We start from the raw sequence: 21364 nt of genomic DNA, 5'->3' as shown, positions 1-21364 counted from the left end.
CACACACACACACACAATACACTTATTGTGATATTTCGCTCTTTGAAAGCACGAGTGCATGTTATCACGTTGTTCATGGATTGTTTCTCTAATCTAACCTTGCATAATGAATAACCTTTATCATTGCATGACATTTTAATTGACATGCAAACTCACCAAAGAGACAAACTGCAGAATAAGCTATGAAAGTATTACAGTTCATATAGGCAAACCAGGATGTTCATTGTAGACACAAGCCTTTACCGTCGCTGACAGACAGTGTAGGTCATACTAATAGGCACACATGACTGGGTGGTGTGTAAAATGACACGATGCCTCACTCTTTCTTCCTTATGTAGCAGAGCATTGGTGTAGCAGAGCACTCTGACAGGCGTGCTTCCCCCTGTTAATGTGTTCTGCTGTCTGCCTTCCACACAGGGTGAGATGAGGCTCCACAGTGGAACATATGCAGTACAGGGAGAGATATGAGGGGTGACTCTGAGGAGCTGTGCGCTGAGGCAGGGTGCATATATGTTTGTTACCCCAGTGAGCGTGCTGTCCGATCAGCCACTCTCCCACTGCCCACACCACAGTCCTGTTGAGACCAGACACAGAATCTGTATTCATTTGGCCATGCACCTGCCACAGGAGAGAGGCTATGACATGTGGAAAGAAAAGGGCAAGTAGGGAAGGGAGTGCAGAAACAGAAAGAGAAGAAGACTGGGAAGAGAGAGAGTCAGAGAGTGAGGGAGAACATATGATAAAAGAGATGGATGAGGGAGATTTTAAGGAGGAAAGTTTACATCATGGACTTCTGATTGAACACTAGCCTTCGTTCAGGTATTGTAATCCCCCTTACCCCATCCTCCTCCATCCTCAACCCCATGGCCTCTCGCCCCCATTCTGGTAATAAATGTAAATTAATAATGGCCAGCATTCAATAACAGTGCATGGATACCCCCTCCACCCTCCACTCCTCTCTCCTGTCCCCCAGCTGGGTCTTTTAATAATGAATGGGCCCCCAGAACCCCTCCCCTGCTCCTTCCTTGTTCTGGCTCTATCTGTGCTCTATACTGTAGCCTGGGGAAGCCAGGTCATTAGCATGCAGGAGTTGTTAAACACCTGCCACTGGCAACGCCCACCGCCGCCTTGGCGCAGCACACAATCAGGGACATGTTTTTCTTGTGCGATGGATGGTGGATGATGGATGATGGATGATGATGGATGATGGATGATGGATGGTGGATGATGGATGATGAATGGTGGATGGTGGATGATGGATGCGTGTGGCTGTCACTCCTCTTTTTGATTTACAGCCCTCTCCTCCAGCTCGGGATAGCATTGCATGAGGGGATAGGAGAGGAGGGAGGGATGAGGTCTGTTGCACCAGGCGCGGTGTTATGACATGAGGTATGGCCAATGGGTGTCGCTATTCCACAGAGACACTGTCCTCTTACAGCGATGTGATTTACAGACACAGCCTGCCTGGCTGGAGAAAAGAAAGGAAAGAGAAAATGAAGATGGCTGTTGGGATTCAACACGATAATCACTGGTAAAGGTTGTTATAATATTGGCAGACATACGATTTATATTTTCTTATGGTTTTAACAGCTTAGTCTGGCTAAACATGTTGAATGTAAACAGCAGTGTTTCAAAGTACCCAGGGTAACTCTCTGAGGGGGTGTAAAACCTGGCCGCCCCCTCTGGTGAGGGCCAAGCAGGCGGGTCTGCTGGGCTGGGGTCAGAGAACTTAATGAGCAGAGTGGAATGGATGAATCCCCTCAAGTAGAATGCAATGAAATGTGCTGCTGGCTCAATTCCCGTGTGATTATAGATGTTTGACTCAGCCTGGTCACATGATTTGTACTATTTAGCAGGTAGCATTAGTCACCATGGTCAAAACTGTTCCTGTTTTAATACCACTTCCTCTTTCATGACTGACGCTTTTATCAACGATTGTGGACGATGTTGTCGACTTGATTGTGTTATTTGTTGGGCTGTAAGAGGAATTGGTAAGGGATGGAGAATGGGAATGCAGATTTTGTCTAGATTATTCCTTTGCTGAGTGGAGACAAATCTTGTTGATTTATGTAAGTGTGTATGTTTGTGCGTGTATTATGGTCATGTGTTTATTATTACACAGTAGGCATACATATACTATCCTTTGTATTTGAAACACATGCAGATACTGTCTGTCTCGGAACTTGAGTTTATTTGTGTCTTTTGGGTTGTCAGACTCAGGTTTTGTTAGGATGCTAGGAACATGAGATATGAGCTCGTAACTTGAACTTTCACATAAATAATGCATTATTGTAAATGCGAGATATGCAAAAAAGTCCAAGTTTATCTTAAGTTTACAGTATGGCTTTTTTGAGCACGATGCTGTGTGTGACTCTAGTTGCCCTGGCCCTGCTCCAGCTAAGACCCCTCCTCTGAGTCATGGTTCTGGGTCTCAGCTCACTGTCTCCAATGCCGCTGGACTACTCAAACACCCCCACTTTCGATGCATTGACTTAGCAAGGTTCTCCCATTAGAAAAGCTGTCCTCACCCATTCTAGTCTTGGTTGCTATGCACTTCATGGCACAATGTTTTTCATGGTAGAATAGTGCCCTAGCCTCGATGGCATGTTAACCTTGGTTTGTGATGCAGTGCATCGTTCATGAATAGAGTCCTTGTGCTACAATGCTGTGTGGTCCCTAAGAAAGGCTCTCACACAACACAAGTCTCAGCCTTTCTGCTGTGAGGTTAAACAGCCTATTAATGGAGTAATGTGACTCTGTGAGAACCACAGATACACTATCAATCTATTCTTCTCAATTTACAGACAATACAATACACAATATACTTTTTTAGAAATTCGATTCTGATTCAAATGGTGTTGTTGGCCTTGACAGTTTACCATACAATGATGCCTTTCTTACCTATTGAACTTGGAGTTATTGGCACGTGTGTTATAATGAACAGCAATAAGTGAAGCTTTGTCGAAATTGAAAACCTGCACAGTCACACAGTAAATATTCTCTCACACTCAAACACACTCATGCAAGACCACTTTCATTCACATACACTCTCACACACAGAGACAAACACCAACCAAAACAAATAAACCTTGAAGATCAGTTGGCTGGTGGCTGGTGGCTGGTGGCTGGTGCGTGGTGGCTGGTGGCTGGTGGCTGGTGCGTGGGGGTGTTGGGTCAGGTGTGTTGGACAATAGGAGGTGATTGATTTATTCCTGTGGAGAATGGCCTCTGTCTGTTGCCTTTGGCCCTTCACCTGTCCCCTCAGGCTGGGCTGCTGCTGCACTGTCTTTCTATTCCCCTCTCGCCTCTCTCCATGCACTTTTATTCAGCTATACAAAATACACATTGTCTGTTGTGACTGAGCCATAAATATCCCACAGCCTACTTTACCTAGGGCCGTAAAATGGACTACCTTTATGCCTGGGGCATTTTGTCACAGTTTGTCACAACTTGTGGGAAGGGAACAATAGACAGAGGACGTCACAATGTCCTACAGTTAATGCTATATAACTACCAGAGGACAGATCATTGTTGGCTGTAATATCCCCTTGTTCTTTTGTTGCAATGCTGTTGATTAAAATGAATCGTCATTATCTCATTGTCTCTGCGTTTTGGATGAGTCTGTGTGGGGGCTTCATGCCAAGGTTTTGATGAGAAAAGACATGTTAATGAGGTTTAGCAGGGTATTTTGGAAAATTCATGTGGAGTGTTTAAGTTGTTCTCCCCTGTCACTGTGCTCCATCTCCTTTTTGTGTCACATGTACACTGTGATGAACAGCTTGGCTCCATGGCGACGGGTGCCAAATCACCGCTGTTAATGGATTCATGAGGCAGTAGAGAGACGCAGTGGAGCGCTCAGGTCCAATACCAAACCTCAGAGTCATGACTTACCATAGTCACCTCATTTACTGTGAGACCGGGCCTGACAATGCCTTGCCCTCTCTCTTTTTGACTGTGTTTACTCCAAGTCACCTGAGCCGCATCATTCTTTTTCACTTTGATTTAACCTTTACGACTCTTCTCTACTCTCACCTCTACCTGACAGTTAGGTTTCCATCAGCAGTGCTGTGAGGGAGTCAGTGCTGATTAACGATGTGTTTATTTATATTTTTATGTGTGCTCAAGTTATTTTAGGTTTATAATTAACTGGGGTGAGGGAGAGAAAGTRTCTGAAAAAAGATTTCTACATGCTCATTTACATGGATTGAAGATGCATTCAAGCTTAACACCATCTCTGTTTGACAGTTACTGTCAGGAAAACCAAACACAGACATGTGAATCACATTATACTATATACAAATCTGCTTTCAGGAGTCAAAATAAAAATACATAGCTAGAAGCAAAGGACGTTATTTTAAGATTTAGGACAGAAAATAGAAACCGATTTAAAGTTGCGGTTTATTGGTGTGTTGTGCGAATGCAATGTGGTGGTTGGGTGTTTGTTGTGAATCCGTCTTCCTCTCTCTCTTCTCTCTGTGCCTGCTGGGGACATGCTGTGTGTGGTCTGGGGAAATGTCCCTGAGTTGACAGTCCCAGCGGTCCATCGTTTATCTGCCAGTTCCTGCCCTGGGCCCTACGGCCCTTCACCCTACCCCAGCCCTCTCCTCCACCCCTCCATCTTTCTCCTCCTCCTCCCCCTCCTCCAGTCCATCTCTTGCCAGGAAACACTTGGCTCTCTGCCGGCCATCTCAGTATCTTGTTAAATTGGCATTGTTCTTCAGTTGAATAAGAAGAAAGAGTTTAAAAATTAGGTTTCCTTTTTGGCAATAACTAGGATTGGCCTTGAGGCTATGCATGTTAGAAGAAAGTATTCATCTTTGAAGTGTGTTTTCGAAGTGCTTTATGTAATGCTCGGGGCTGATGAAGGAACCTTTTCCGTTGAAAAGGCATAGTATTGGGTTATTTGAAGTTTAGATCATCGGGAAGATGCTATTCACGGTGACGTAAAAAGCAGTGGAGTTGAGTTGATGCCACCATTTCCATAAGAGAGTTTTCCTAAAAGCAGTATAGAAGTAGCAGCTCATATTCACTACAATCTACACATACCCATAGCATCTAAGGAGGAGACAGGAAAGAGGGATGACAGAAATAAAGAGAAAATGTATTGCCTTCATCATGAAAGCTCACAATTCATTCACCGTTCAGCCACTTAGTTAAATTGATACAAGCACTTTTATTGATGTGGGCCTCTAAAAGAGAGCAAAACGAAGGGACTGACTAATGTACAGTATGTTGTTTTTTTATTATTCAATATATACAGTGGCGATTTTAGCATGTAAATCTTGGTGGGGTAAACTCCCCCAATTTTTTGGGGATGCATGACAGCAAAGCCACAACACAACACATCACAAAACAATACATTAATTGCACTATAAAGGCAAACTGTTAGGGCCTACATAAAGCTGTCCCAACAGCAGAGCGCTACTAGCAGTCCCAACACCTTACCACAGCTATACCTGAGGTAAGCCTTGTCTGACAGCCAAACAGTTCATTCAGCCTGTTTATTGCCTTTAAAAAAAACATAGCTGATATGGCTGACTTGCTTAAACAAATGTGGTTTCTACTGACAATTGATATGTACAAACTATGGCATAAAGGGACGACGAGCGGATAAGAGTCAATCCGTAATTTCGATTAAGACATTAATGAGCGAGCTAGGACAGACGTATTCAATATAACTATTTGTTCAGCACGTTTGAAGTGTACAGCGACAGAATTCAGAAAGGAACGTTCTTACAGTATTCTCCCTGAACACCAAGTCAGAACCGTAGGATAAATAAAGGGGGCATATAGGCAGACAATGAAAGCTCTTACAATATTCAATGATTATTTTTCTCTTAAATAGGCTATAGGCTACATGTGCACCACCAAGTCAGAACAGTCTGCAAAATGATGAGGGGTGAGGCACATGGACTAATAACAGCCTACTACACAACATGCACTTAGTATTACTTTCTTAGCTACAGTTTACATATCCCCCTAGCATATTACAACATTTATGCAGCAGCATACAATACATTTTTGGACTCAACTTGTTGTGCTGTGCTCACTTGAACAGGAAGGTGACCTTGCGGTCCTTCATGGTCAAATTTTGTCATAAAAACAAGGTTGAATCATGATGACGTCAGTGATCTTCAGGTCGAACCTCTAGAAAGAGGCCCGGGTTCCCAACTTGAAATTCCGAGTTGGATGACCGTTCAAAGCGTATTTTCACAGCCGGTGCTCATTTTTTCATAGTTCCCAGTTGTCTGAGATTTCCCAGTTCCGAGTTTCCAGTTGTTTTGAGCGTGGCAGAAGTCATGGTGGATTGACAGCATGGCCGATGTTGAATGTTTATCCTTTAAACCCAGACTTGGGTCCACACACCCACTCCACTGAATAGCAGGCTAGGGATTGATTTGCAATGCTTGCAGTTAGCCACTGATTCCTTCCAAACCACTCATTGTGGAATTTGCGATTTCCAACTTGTTGTGTAATGTTTATGTCCAATGGCCGATGAGCACTGATACGTTTTATCTATAATTTCTCTTCATTATTTCTCTTCATATGACAAGGATTGAAAAGGATTTTCCAGTAGATTGTCGACTTGATTGATGATGATGACTGCTAGTTTGCTAGCTAAGATTTTGAAAGTATGATGTTGAAAGGAATATATAATTGAAGTCTTGACCTTGGTAAGAGTCCTCTTAGCGTTTACCTTGATTATTTTGATACTTCTGTCAGGAGTTATGGTATGACCTTTCCAATTAACTTCTTTACGCTACGGATCCCTTTAGCGGGATCATTTTCCTAAATAACCGGGCGCCAAATATTACTAAAAATATTTATAATCATACAATCACAAGTGAAATATACCAAAACACAGCTTAGCTTGTTGTCAATCCACCTATTGTGTCAGATTTTGAAAATATGCTTTACAGCGAAAGCAATTCAAGCTTTTGTGAGTGTGTCAAACAATGCTAGAACAGCTAGCCCCAAATTAGCATGGTCACGAAAGTCAGAAAAGCAATAAAATTAATCGCATACCTTTGATAATCTTCGGATGTTTGCACTCACGAGACTCCCAGTTACACAATACATTTTATTTTTGTTCGATAAATATTACTTTTATAACAAAAAAACGCCATTTGGGTTGCTCGTTATGTTCAGAAAACTACAGCCTCGTTCCGGTCCTGAAAGGCAGAAGAAAATTCCCAAAAGTATCAGATTCAAAAATATTACAAAAAATATTTATAATCATGCAATCACAAGTGAAATATACCAAAACACAGCTTAGCTTGTTGTTAATCCACCTATCATGTCAGATTTTGAAAATATGCTTTACAGCGAAAGCAATCCAAGCTTTTGTGAGTGTATCAATCAATGCTAGAACAGCTAGCCCCAAATTAGCATGGTCACGAAAGTCAGAAAAGCAATAAAATTAATCGCCTACCTTTGATAATCTTCGGATGTTTGCACTCACGAGACTCCCAGTTACACAATAAATGTTCTTTTTGTTCGCTAAAATTACTTTTATAACAAAAAAACGCCATTTGGGTTGCGCGTTATGTTCAGAAAACCACAGCCTCGTTCCGTTCGACGAAAATTCCAAAAAGTATCCGTAATGTTCGTAGAAACATGTCAAATGTTTTTAGAATCAATCCTCAGGTTGTTTTTAACATACATAATCGATAATATTTCAACCGGACCGTAACCTATTCAATAAAAGAGAGAAAGAAAATGGAGAGCTACCCCTCTCGCGCGCAGGAACTAATCAAAGGACACCTGACTAGTTTTGAAAATTCTCGCTCATTTTTCAAAATAAAAGCCTGAAACTATGTCTAAAGCCTGGTCACAGCCTGAGGAAGCCATTGGAAAAGGAATCTGGTTGATACCCCTTTAAATGGAAGAAAGACGGGCAATGAAACACAGATAAAAAAAATAAAAAAAGATCACTTCCGGGTTAGATTTCCTCAGGTTTTCGCCTGCAAAATCAGTTTTATTATACTCACAGACAATATTTTGACAGTTTTGGAAACTTTGGAGTGTTTTCTATCCTAATCTGTAAATTATATGCATATTCTACGATCTGGACCTGAGAAATAGTCCGTTTACCTTGGGAACGTTATTTTTTTTTTAAATAAAAAAATCTGACCCCTAGCTTCAAGATTAAGGGAAGAAAGAAAAAGGCTTTTTAAATGATCTAATTAGCAGAAGTGGTCATCTAGCAGCCAGAAGCACATACAGTACTGCATATAGCAGGGCTCTCCAACCCTGTTCCTGGAGAGCTACCGTCCTGTAGGTTTCCACTCCAACTGTAATTGTCACGTCTGCTCCCGCTCTTCCCTCCCCCTGGCGCTTGAGGGCGCCAGGCTGCCCTGCATCACGCACTCCTATCATCCATTACGCACACCTGCCTTCCCTCATCACGCACATCAGCGATATTGGACTCACCTGGACTCACTCATCACCTATTATTACCTCCCTTATATTTGTCAGTTCCCCAGCTCTGTTCCCCGCTTCTGCATTGATTGTCTTTTCTTTGTGTTACTTGTTTGCTGACGCTGTTCCTGTCTCGTTCCATGTCCGTTATTTATTAAATGTTTTACTCCCCGTACCTGCATCGTCTCTCCAGCGTCATTCCATGTGACAGAATGCAGAAGCCATCACACGAAGCATCGGGGAGTACTGGTGTTCCGGTTGGTATGGTGGCGTCGGCTCTGGGTTGCCACCAATGAAACCGGGGGGGCCTAGCCAGCTCGTCGGGCTTCCACGCCCTAGCTGGCTCGAGAGGTTTCCTTGCCCCGGGTGGCTCAGATGGCGCCCATCCCACGTCGAGCCTCAGCCTGTTTGCTGACGCTGTTCCTGTCTCATTCCATGTCTGTTATTTATTGAATGTTTTACTCCCCGTACCTGCTTCGTCTCTCCAGCATCATTCCATGTGACAGTAATCTATCCCACCTTATTCTAATAATTAGCTGGTTGATAAACTGAACCATGTTAGTTACAACTGAGGTTGGAGTGAAAACCTACGGGAGGGTATCTTTCCAGGAACAGGGTTGGAGTTAAAACCTACAGGAGGGTATCTTTCCAGGAACAGGTTTGGACCGTTAAAACCTACGGAGGGTATCTTTTCCAGGAACAGGGTTTGGAGTTAAAACCTACAGGAGGTATCTTTCCAGGAACAGGGTTTGAGTTAAAACCTACAGGAGGGTATCTTTCCAGGAACAGGTTTGGAGTTAAAACCTACAGGAGGGTATCTTTCCAGGAACAGGTTTGGAGTTAAAACCTACGGAGGGTAGCTCTCCAGGAACAGGGTTGGAGGTTAAACCTACAGGAGGGTGGCTCTCCAGGAACAGGGTTGGAGTTAAAACCTACAGGAGGGTAGCTCTCCAGGAACAGGGTTGGAGGTAAAACCTACAGGAGGGTAGCTCTCCAGGAACAGGGTTGGAGGTAAAACCTACAGGAGGGTGGCTCAGTTAACCCACTGTTCGTGGATGTCGGTTAAAGCAGCCCCCCACACCTCTCTGATTCAGAGGAGGGTGGCTCTCCAGGAACAAGGTTGGAGACGCCTGATATATAGCCACAGATCCTAAAGGTAAAACGTATTTTATGAAAGATTTCCATTACATATCTTGAAAATGGATCATGTATTAATCGTGTATGGATCATGTATGGATCAATTCTGTCTTGAAATGTGCRTATTATGTGTTTTAACCATTGTTCATCACAGCTTACAACTGTCCTGAACTGAACTGATTTGCTACAGTACACTATAAGAATACATTCATAATCCTAATAAGTGTGTGTTCATTTTGGAATTTTCATGTTCTAAAAGAGATTCACACATTGTGCGAGGACATTTTCCTTCATTTTTGGTACAGCAGAATGTAGCCCCGCCAATTAGACCTTAAAGTGCTTCAGATGCCAATAATGGTCTGATGGAAAGACATCAGTCTTCTCAAGAATAGGAGGTGTTCTTAATGTTTTGTACACTCAGTGTAATGAACCATTCACTATAGGAAGAGTTAATGGAAGTGAGGGTGGTTACAGTAGAATCATTTATTTTGTATGTTGATTCATTTGACAGCTCTTTGTTTGATTGTGTGATGAGTCAAAAAAGCAAATACAAGGTTTCAACTTGGGCATCCAATAAAGATTGTATTTTTAGCTGCTCTGTTTCCTTCCGCTTCCTGAGTCACTACTTGAATACAATTAAACAGGAACCAATCCAGTGGCAGTTCAGCTGAGTTGCCTCTGTGTTACCACAGGCTTTGCATCGCAGACGCCATGGGCGGCTCCCACAGTAATCACATTTGTTTGAGCTGCAGAGAGGGGCTTTGCTTCAGTAAACAACTCAGAGAGATGAGATACACCCTTCTCCACAGGCCTCCCCTGAGCTGATTTACACTTTTATAGCATGACATCCTTCTCAAACCCTCAGCACTGTTTGATTTAATACAGCAGTATCCAGGTTCATCTGTTAATGATGCTGGTTTTATTGTGGGACTTTCTGGGTATTGTCAGGATTAGGGCTTGTTGTGGAAGATATTCAGTTATCTGAGATAGATGGAACCCAGTCTGTTGATTGTGTGTCAGTGATTAGATCAGTTGCAAGTTATGGTGGAAGTTACTGAGAAAATTGACTTCATTAAATAGTCTGTGTGTCCGTGTCTTGAATTGAGAGCAAATCATGATGGATGTTGCATTGTGAAAGAATATGGATATCACTTACAGTGCATGTTGATAACCAAAATTGTTCCTGACATTATTATTATTTTCCTGCAGAACTTTCGCAGCTGTATAATAGTTTGTTGTTGTTTTCACTCTTTGCTGTATACGGAAGAGTATTAGGGTCAAGTGAAGAGAAAAATGTTATAAACAGCAACGATTGATGATACTTGGATTATAATTTTTTGCACGATAGTGCTTTAAAAAAGTGGCAATATTTTGAGAATAAAGTGCCAATATTTTGAGAATAAAGTCCAAATTAAATTTGAGTGAATGAAGTCGCAATATTTTGTGAATAAAGTGGTAATATTTTTAGAATAAACTCCAACATAAAATTGAGAATAAACTAGAATTTTAATTTTGAGAATAAAGTCTCAGTTATATTTAAAGATAAATACTGTTCAAATTCCTGCAGTTAGATGACCCGGTGAAACTATACTTTATAATTTGCATTAGTAAGAAGGAAATCCTTTCTCTTTTAGCACATAATAACCATATTATTATAAGTATTAGAACCTGGAAAAGGTTGAGCCACAGATTATTTTCAGAAGGAGGAACCGTGGTTACATACATAGGTAGAGTGTCGGGCAGGTTGTGTGTATGCTAGTGTGTGTATGCAGGTGTGTGTGTGTGTGTGTTTGGGTGGGTGGGAAAAAGTAGGGGCAAAACAAACAAATGGCCATCAATCTAATGATCTAATACACTCGTTCAAACAGGTGTCACTGCTCACTCACGCTTATCAATCTAATGATCTAATAACTCGCACCAGGTTTCCCCCAGGCAATTTTAGACTATAGGCATACACACTCTTCTAACGGTCATGGTGCGTTATGAGCACAGACAAAAAACTTGATTGGCAGTGTCATTGAAAGTAAAGAGAACTGGGTTGAGTCCCCGTCAATCTGCCCTCTGGATTCTTTACAACGTAGCCTAGGCGAACACGTTGCAAAGAAATCTGTGCATAATGGAAACTATTAATGACCTGATCCACAACTATAGGCTAGTATGCTACTTGAGCACACCCAATAAAACAAATGATCTTGGGATCCTTGAGACTGGGGGCTATGTGTGTGCATGTGTCCCATGTCAAGCTGCTGTTCTACATTCACTACAAACCACTATTTTGCAGCCCATTATAAACCTATAGCGGCCCACTAGATTTAGAACCCTAACCAGTAAGCTGATTGTACATTACAGTTGGCAAGTGAAATTAAATTATAGGCCTAGGCTTCGGGAGGACTTTACAATGAAGCAGGGGTTTTACGTATGTGTCTATAGGAGGAGAGGCAACTCAAGGACTACTCCTGGATGCTGTTTGGATATATTCATAGATGGATTCTAATTTTCTTGAAATAATCATTGATCTAAAAATAGGCCTATTAGATTAATGATGATATGTTATATAGGCTATAAAGAAATAATCACTGATCTGACATGACTAGGTTGGTAGCCTAGCATAATAACTATTTTCACTACCCAGCTATCGGTGATGTCTTCAAGGATGGGAGGAAGGAAGGTTATCCCAAAAATAAGGGGCATCATCTCTGTTAAAGGCTACGGTTGAAGTCGGAAGTTTACATACACCTTTCACAATTCCTGACATTTAATCTGAGTAAAAATTCCCTGTCTTAGGTCAGTTAGGATCACCACTTTATTTTAAGAATGTGAAATGTCAGAATAATAGTAGAGAGAATTATTTTTTTCAGCTTTTATTTCTTTCATCACATTCCCAGTGGGTCATAAGTTTACATACACTCAATTAGTATTTGGTAGCATCGCCTTTAAATTGTTTAACTTGGGTCAAACATTTTGGGTAGCCTTGCACAAGCTTCCCACAATAAGTTGGGTGAATTTTGACCCATTCCTCCAGACAGAGCTGATGTAACTGCGTCAGGTTTGTAGGCCTCCTTGCTCGCACACGCTTTTTCAGTTCTGCCCACAAATGTTCTATAGAATTGAGATCAGGGCTTTGTGATGGCCACTCCAATACCTTGACTTTGTTGTCCTTAAGCCATTTTGCCACAACTTTGGAAGTATGCTTGTGGTCATTGTCCATTTGGAAGACTTCATTTGAACTTCCTGACCGATGTCTTGAGATGTTGCTTCAATATATCCACATTTTTCCCTCCCTCATGATGCCATCTATGTTGTGATCATGATGCCATCTATTTTGTGAAGTGCACCAGTCCCTCATGCAGCAATGCCCCCCCACAACATGATACTGCCACCCCCGTGCTTTACGGTTGGGATGGTGTTCTTCATCTTGCAAGCATCCCCCTTTTTCGTCCAAACATAACGATGGTCATTATGGCCAAACAGTTCTATTTTTATTTAATCAGACCAGTGGACATTTCTCCAAAAAGTACTATCTTTGTCACAATGTGCAATTGCAAACCGTAGTCTGGCTTTTTTATGGCGGTTTTGGAGCAGTGGCTTCTTCCTGCCTGAGCGGCCTTTCAGGTTATGTCGATATTGGACTCGTTTTACTGTGGATATATATACTTTTGTACCTGTTTCCTCCAGCATCTTCACAAGGTCCTTTGCTGTTTTTCTGGGATTGATTTGCTCTTTTTGCACCAACGTATGTTTATCTCTAGGAGACAGAACACATCTCCTTCCTGAGCGGTATGATGGCTGAGTGGTCCCATGTTTATACTTGTGTACTATTGTTTGTACAGATGAACGTGGTGCCTTCAGGCGTTTGGAATTTGCTCCCAAGGATGAACCAGACTTGTGGAGGTCTACACATTTTTGGGCTGATTTCTTTTGATTTTCCCATGATGTCAAGCAAAGAGGCACTGAGTTTGAAGGTAGGCCTTGAAATACATCCACAGGTACACCTCCAATTGACTGAAATGATGTTAATTAGCAGAAGCTTCTAAAGCCATGACATCATTTTCTGGAATTTTCCAAGCTGTTTAAAGGCGCAGTCAACTTAGTGTATGTAAACTTCTGACCCACTGGAATTGTGATACATTGAATTAAAGGTGAAATAATCTGTCTGTAAACAATTGTTGGAAAAATGACTTGTGTCAAATAATACACAAAGTAGATGTCCTAACGCCTTGCCAAACTATAGTTTGTTAACAAGAAATTTGTGTAGTTGTTGAAAATGTAAACTTCTGACATCAACTGTATTGTCTCAGCTATACCATTAACTTAGGCTACCAATTGTTCACCTTATAGACTGGAGGCTAGACCTGTTGGCTGTTAGGATATAATCATGGAACTTAAAATTACTTTCTTAGACGGGGCTTTACCCAAACCACTGCCCCCCGGCCCGTGGCTAACAAGGTCCATGACAGAGGTTTGGAGGCAGCCTTTGAGCCCAACAGGGACGCGCAATCCTACTCCACGCAATTTGTGACGTACATTAATAAGATAATATGCATAGGCCTACAAGGCTATTCATTGGAAGTATAGCCAAATAAAACACCATGCCAATACACACACACATTTGTAAGATAACCTTTCGTTTTGACGTATATGTTGCTGGCCTAGCTGTTACTTTCTAAAATACACTATGCACGCGTTGGCATATGCAGGATATTGAGGATAACATTGTGCGAATTCGAAGGGAACCATGCCAGGGACAATGCCATGTATCTTCGCAGTCGGACAGCGCACCATGGCCGTTAGAATGGCTTTGCTTTGGGGTGATACTGTGTGTGTGTGTGTGTGTGTGTGTGTGTGTGTGTGTGTGTGTGTGTGTGTGTGTGTGTGTGTGTGTGTGTGTGGTTTGTGTGTGTGTGTGTGTCGTGTGGTGTGTGTGTGTGTGTGGTGTGTGTGTGTGTGTGTGTGTGTGTGTGTGTGTGTGTGTGTGTGTGTGTGTGTGTGATGTCTGTTTGAACAAGTATATTAGACCCCCCCCCACACACACACACCTGCATACACACACAATCCACTTGTCTCTACCTATCTATGTAACCACATGGACTTGGATGAAATGTGGTTCCTCGTGTGGTTCCTCCTGAAAATAGGCCTACTTATAATAACATGGTTATTATGTGCTAAAAGAGAAAGGATTTCTTTGTTACTAAAGCCAATTCCATAGTATAATTTCAACAGATCATCTAACTGCAGGCATTTCAACTGTGTCACGCACTGCATCAGGGAGAAAACTCCTACTTTAATCTTGAAATATAACTGCAACTTTATTCTCTAAATTACATTTAGAGTTTATTTTCGAAATATTGCCACTTTTTTGAAGTACTATCGTGCTTCAAAGCCATTCTCACAGCATAATGCATTTTTTAAGATTAAACCTCAAATGCATTTTTTACCTTTAGAGGTGCAGAGAGCTGTCTTCTTTGTCTCATCCCGTCCTCTAAAACACTAACCATTGCATGTGAGATTGACTCAAGTCTAGTGGCTGTGGTGGAATTAAATGATTTCTCCCTGCTGTTGATGCTGTGTCAATGGCATTGCTGTTGTACCATAATGCTATGTTGGGGCCTATGTGTCAACATGGATGTGACCTTTGTGTGAAAGGTGGTTTAAACAAGCAGTGTGTGCCTATGATAAGTCAGTCCAAGCCTGTCGAACCTGCCTCCCATGTCAGAATGCTTGACCTTTCATATTGAGGGATACATGATTAGGGCTGTGGCGGTCATTCCATTTTGTCAGCCGGTGATTGTCAAGCAAATAACTGCCGGTCTCACGGTAAATGACTGTAATTAACATAAACACATTAAGCATCTCCTGGCTTCTACACAGACCTGATACAGACCTTTTGAACATCTACATTTTAAAAAATTCTAATATATCCATGTAATATAGCCTACACCATCACAATAAATCCATTATTTATTTTAGACAGATCTAAAGAAACATCATATGAACAGAATACCATACACTGAGTTGTCCTTATCTTAGGCCCTGGTCCATTTAGCAGACAAGATTTGCCTAGAATTCTGCGGCATTATTTTATATTATTTTATAGTGTGAAGAATACAATTGAACAAAATAGAAAGGACAAAATAGAAAAAAGTAGAATAAATGAAAACAATAGAAAGGATATTTTCTCCACACAATTTAAGGGAGTGCGCACATGCGGCTATTCTGTGTTGAGAGGTTAACAACGTAACAGGCTGTACACACTTCATCAGTCTCTCATTCACAATTTGACAAGCATTTGATAATTCCTTGAATTTCCCGGCTGCATCCACTTTGTGTGGCTGTAATGACCCCCCAAAATAATTCATGCCTTTTGCGGCCAGTGGCCTTTGTGCCCTTGGGCTGAATATAATAATTATAATTCCCTTCTCCCGGCTTCATGCTGAAGCACCTCTCACTCAGGTGGCTCTCTGTCACATGATTGGATTTTTCTCACAAGCTACAAGTGAAGACAGACACATCAGGGACGCAACTGCGCACGTCCTTATCATATTCCGAGGCTCTTATTGACGATGTTGGAAGAACTATCCACATTTCCTTTTCGTCAGCCGACAAGATGAGTCGGCCTAACAAACAGCAAAAGCACCAGCCTATGTCAATCTACTATCCCCCATAGTACAAAAGTTGACCTATTTTATTTTGTGCGGGAAATAAATATTCAAACATAGTCTGGGACAGTTGTGTGATGCGATCAATCCCAAATGAATACAACCACTAGCATCAAAAAACAGTTTTTTGAGCCTGACGCAACAGATCAGAACGCTTAGCTTAAAATGTTGATAACCTATTCGGCTATTTCTTCACATTATAAGCTCAGCAATGTGCACACGGCAGTAGGCTATAAGCACAGCAATGTGCACACAGCAGTAGGCTATAAGCACAAATGTTCTATTAGCAGGAAAACACAATTATTAAAAGTGACCACAAATGCGATTATGCACGTAATACTTTTATTATAAAGGTACATTTTTATGGTGAAAATGATCTTTCCCAAACTTGAAACTCACGGGCTGCGTATGTATGTCAGTTAGGCTCTACACCCGTTGTAAAGTGGATTAACTTTTACTTGGTACTCATCCCGGATCCGGGAGCACCCTCATCAGTAAAAAAGCTGACTAGCATAGCCTAGCATAGCGCCACAAGTAAATACTAGCATCAAAAATATCATGAAATCACAAGTCCAAGACACCAGATGAAAGATACACATCTTGTGAATCCAGCCATCGTTTCTGATTTTTAAAATGTTTTACAGGGAAGACACAATATGTATTTCTATTAGCTAACCACGATAGCAAAAGACTCAACTTTTTTTCCCCACCATTTTTTTACTGCATAGGTAGCTATCACAAATTCGACCAAATAAAGATATAAATAGTCACTAGCCAAGAAACAACTTCATCAGATGACAGTCTGATAACATATTTATTGTATAGTATATGTTTTGTTCGAAAAATGTGCATATTTCAGGTATAAATCATAGTTTTACATTGCAGCCACCATCACAAAATCTCACCAAAGCAGCTAGAATAACTACAGAGACAGACGTGAATTACCTAAATACTCATCATAAAACATTTATGAAAAATACACTCCGTACAGCAAATGAAAGACAACATCCTGTGAATCCAGCCAATATTTCAGATGTTTTAAGTGTTTTACAGCGAAAACACAATATAGCATTATATTAGCTTACTACAATAGCCAACCACACAGCAGCATTGATTCATGCACGTTAGCGATAGCGAATAAACCAGCAAAATATATTACATTTTTCACTAACCTTCTCAAAACTTCATCAGATGACAGTTCTATAACATCATATTACACAATACATATATGGTTTGTTCGAAAATGTGCATATTTAGCGGCACAAATCGTGGTTATACAATGAGAATAGTAGCCARACTGCAAACAAAATGTCGGGAGAAATCTTGGGAGAGGCACCTAATCTAATCAATARCTAATCATAAACTTGACWAAAAAATACAGGTTGGACAGCAAATGAAAGATACATTAGTTCTTAATGCAACCGCTGTGTTAGATTTTTAAAATTAACGTTACTACGACATACAGCGTGCGTTAAAGCGAGACCGCACCGAAATTAATGGCGGAATAATAGTTTAACATTTTTCAACAGAAATACGAATTAACATCATAAATAGTTCTTAGCTATTTGATGAGCTTCCATCAGAATCTTATGCAAGTTGTCCTTTGTCCAGAATAATCGTTTCTCGTTGTAGATTGTCGTCTTCAACTTTGGAATTAGCAGCAAACATTAGCCATGTGGCGAAGACGTGTCCAACTCACCATAACGCAGCACAAATAAAATACCAAAAATCGCAATATACTGATATAAACTGATATAACTCGGTTTAAAATAACTACATTATGATGTTTTTAACACCTATATCGAATAAAATCAGAGCCGGATATATCTAACGCCTATAACGAGAGCTTTTCAGAATGCAATCCTGAGGTCTGTCTTGCGTCATGACGAACGTTGAAAAGACTGCACACCCGGTTCCAAGAGCTTTTGTACGGCCTCAATCTACCTAGACACCCCATTCCAATTCTCACTGCTTACTGACATCTAGGGGAAGGCGTATGCAGTGCATGTCGACCCATAGATTACATGCAAATTAATAAACTGACCCTGGAACAGAGTGCCCGATTTCAGATTTCTCACTTCCTGACAGGAAGTTTGCTGCAAAATGAGTTCTGTTTTACTCACAGATATAATTCAAACGGTTTTAGAAACTAGAGAGTGTTTTCTATCCAATAGTAATAATAATATGCATATTGTACGAGCAAGAATTGAGTACGAGGCAGTTTAATTGGGAACGTTTTTTTACAAAGTCGAAATGGCGCCCCCCTATTGAGAAAATGTGCTTCATTTTAAGAAGTTATTTGGCCACTTTATTTGTGATACCAACCTTATCAAAACATATAGGCCTATGGCGACCATGATTTGAAAAAGTCGCAAAAAAAAGTTATGAGCTGTTTCTTGCCTTAAGCTGGGCACAAAAGTTATGAGCTGTTTCTTGCCCTAAGCATTCACAAGTGATAATATAGCATTTTTTACCTTTATTTAACCTTTCACGAGTATCAATCCCGGATCCGGGAGCACCCCCACAAAAGGCTGATAGCATAGCTAGCATAGCGCACAAGTAACTTAGCATCTAAATATCATTAAATCACAAGTCCAAGACACCAGATGAAAGATACATCTTGTGAATAAGCCACCATTTCGATTTTTAAAATGTTTTACAGGGAAGACACAATATGGAATTCTATTAGCTAACCACGTAGCAAAGAGAGACTTTTTTTCCCAACATTTTTCCGCTCAGGTAGCTATCACAATTCGACAAATAAAAATATATATACACTAACAAGAAACAAATTCATAGATGACAGTCTGATAACATATTTATGGTATTGCATAGTTTTTTTTTGAAAATGTGCATTTTTCAGGTATAAATCACAGTTCTACATTGCAGCGCATCTGAAAAGTGCCGACCCAGCCAGAATAATTACAGAGACCAACGTCATATAACTAAATTACTCATTTTAAAACATTCAGAAAAATACACAGCGTACAGATATTGAAAGCCCAACATCTGGTGAATCCAACAATATTTCAGATTTATAAAAATTTTATAACGAAAACAAAATGTAGCGCTAAATTAGCATAGCTATACCAGGCAGATTCGGCTGGGCGCCCACGGCAAGATCACATGCACAACAGATATGATATAACATCGTAAATTGGGTCTTACTATGGCTGCTCTTTCATCAGAATGTTGATCAAAGTGTCCATTGTCAAGATGAGTTGTTGGTTGCGTTCAGAGTCGTTCTTTTCCCTCTCCATTTAGCACAGGTACCGGTGGAGTGGCACGTATTTCTCAAACGATACTAAAATCTAACAACTGAACACCGCAAAACTCCCTAAAAAATTCAAATAATCTGATTAAACTATATTGAAAAAACATACATTACGATGATCTGGTCACATGTATCAAACAACTTCGACACGGAGATAATAATGGCCGCACAACACAAGAAAAACGTAGCTCTAATTCCATCCAATCGAGAACCGGAAGTTGTCGGTCATGCCAAAGATTTTGCTCTCATTTCACGTCAGTCCCAGATAGACAAGAAATTTTTCCTCTGACGTCCTCTAGACACCAGAGGAAGGCCAGTGAGTTGTGTTTCGGGTCATAGGAGGCATGACCATATATAGGCAGAGCTTTGAAGCCAGCACAAAAACATCTTGATTTTATGTTCTTGGTCATGGAAAGTGCTGTGAAATGACTTCTGAATCACTCAGAGACAAAATTGAAACGGTTTTAGAAACTGGAGATTGTTTTCTTTCCAACGGTATTATTTATATGCATATAGTAAGAGCAATAATTAAAGAAGAGGCAGTTTAATCTGTTGAGCCATTTATGCTAATGCGAAAATAGCACCCCCTGTATTGACAAGAAGTTTTAACTAGGCAAGTCAGTTAAGAACAAATTCTTATTTTCAATGACTGCCTAGGAACAGTGGGTTAACTGCCTTGTTCAGGGGCAGAACGACAGATGTTTACCTTGTCAGCTCGGGGATTCAATCTTGCAACCTTTCGGTTACTAGTCCAATGCTCTAACCACTAGGCTACCTGCCACCCCAATCATTCACAAGTGATAGGCTAATATTGTCACCCATCAGACTATTATTGATTGAATCTTGTCTTTACATATACTAAATAATATGTGAAATGTGTTTTGATTTAGAATAGACCATTATCATGCCAGCCAGGTAAGGTAGACTATACTCCTGTTTAGGAAAGTTGAGAAATAAATATAGTAGGCCTAGCCTATAGAAAGCTGATGGGATCCTCATCTTTTTAATAGAGGCCATCACTCTGTTTTCTTACGCAATTGCATATCCTATAGAAATGTTGCGCGATTACGTTTGCATTGATGTCAGAGTGATTAGAGGGACAATAGAGTGCTAAGTACCAGGCAGTTAGCAAGTTTGGTAGGCTGCTAATGACAATCAGCAGCATCAGAGCTCGGAGAAGACTAATTACTGTGACTAAACGGTCACATGGAATTTTACTGCCATCATGACTTGTGACCGCCTATGTGGCGGTAGTACGGTCACTGTAACAGCCCAATCCATGAATCCTATCTGTCTTCCCTGATCGCTTGTCAAGCCAGGATGTTGTGCGTGGCAGCTTGCAGTGAGTGTACACTGAGCTGCTATTATATTGGATCCATTTAATAGAGCTTGTTTTCTGACCTAATCAGACACACTCTGTACATAGCCTAGTAGGAACACACTGTTAAATATTTGACATTCCCCCCCCAAAAATTAGAATGTACTCTACCGTTTATTGCCTGTTTCCGTTTTCTCGCGGCTCTGTCAGAGTAGGAGCACAGAGCAGTTAGAGCGAGCATGGGATGGGAGAGGTAGAGTTGTGAGATGAATGGGACATTGATTTATGTGAGGGCTGGGTGAGGATTTGAATTTTACGAATAATGGTTGCCCAGGGCCATTGTAGCAAAGACTGTTGGGTTCATAATTAGGCTAAGCCAGTTAATGCTCGTTTAGATTGCTTAAAGCGTTCTGAGGGCAGCCGAGCTGAGCCGTACAGAGATAATTCTTATACTGACAAATTAGGCTGCATGCTTATTGCTTTCAGACATATTAATAAATTATGAATGGCCCAGCTCATGGATTTATCCTCCTGCATTCTATTTTGATTAAAATGCAC

At 40.9% G+C, this 21364-nt stretch overlaps 1 protein-coding gene across 2 annotated transcripts in view; it reads left to right on the top strand.

The window, feature by feature from the left end:
- Positions 1–21364, top strand: part of LOC111952403 (NT-3 growth factor receptor) — a 292939-nt gene that overhangs the window by 225290 nt on the left and 46285 nt on the right. The gene's annotated exons all lie outside the window — the stretch shown is intronic.

This window comes from Salvelinus sp. IW2-2015, linkage group LG26 (genome assembly GCF_002910315.2).
Source record: "Salvelinus sp. IW2-2015 linkage group LG26, ASM291031v2, whole genome shotgun sequence".
Classification (NCBI taxonomy): Eukaryota; Metazoa; Chordata; class Actinopteri; order Salmoniformes; family Salmonidae; genus Salvelinus; species Salvelinus sp. IW2-2015.
This window is presented reverse-complemented; position numbering and strand designations above follow the sequence as displayed.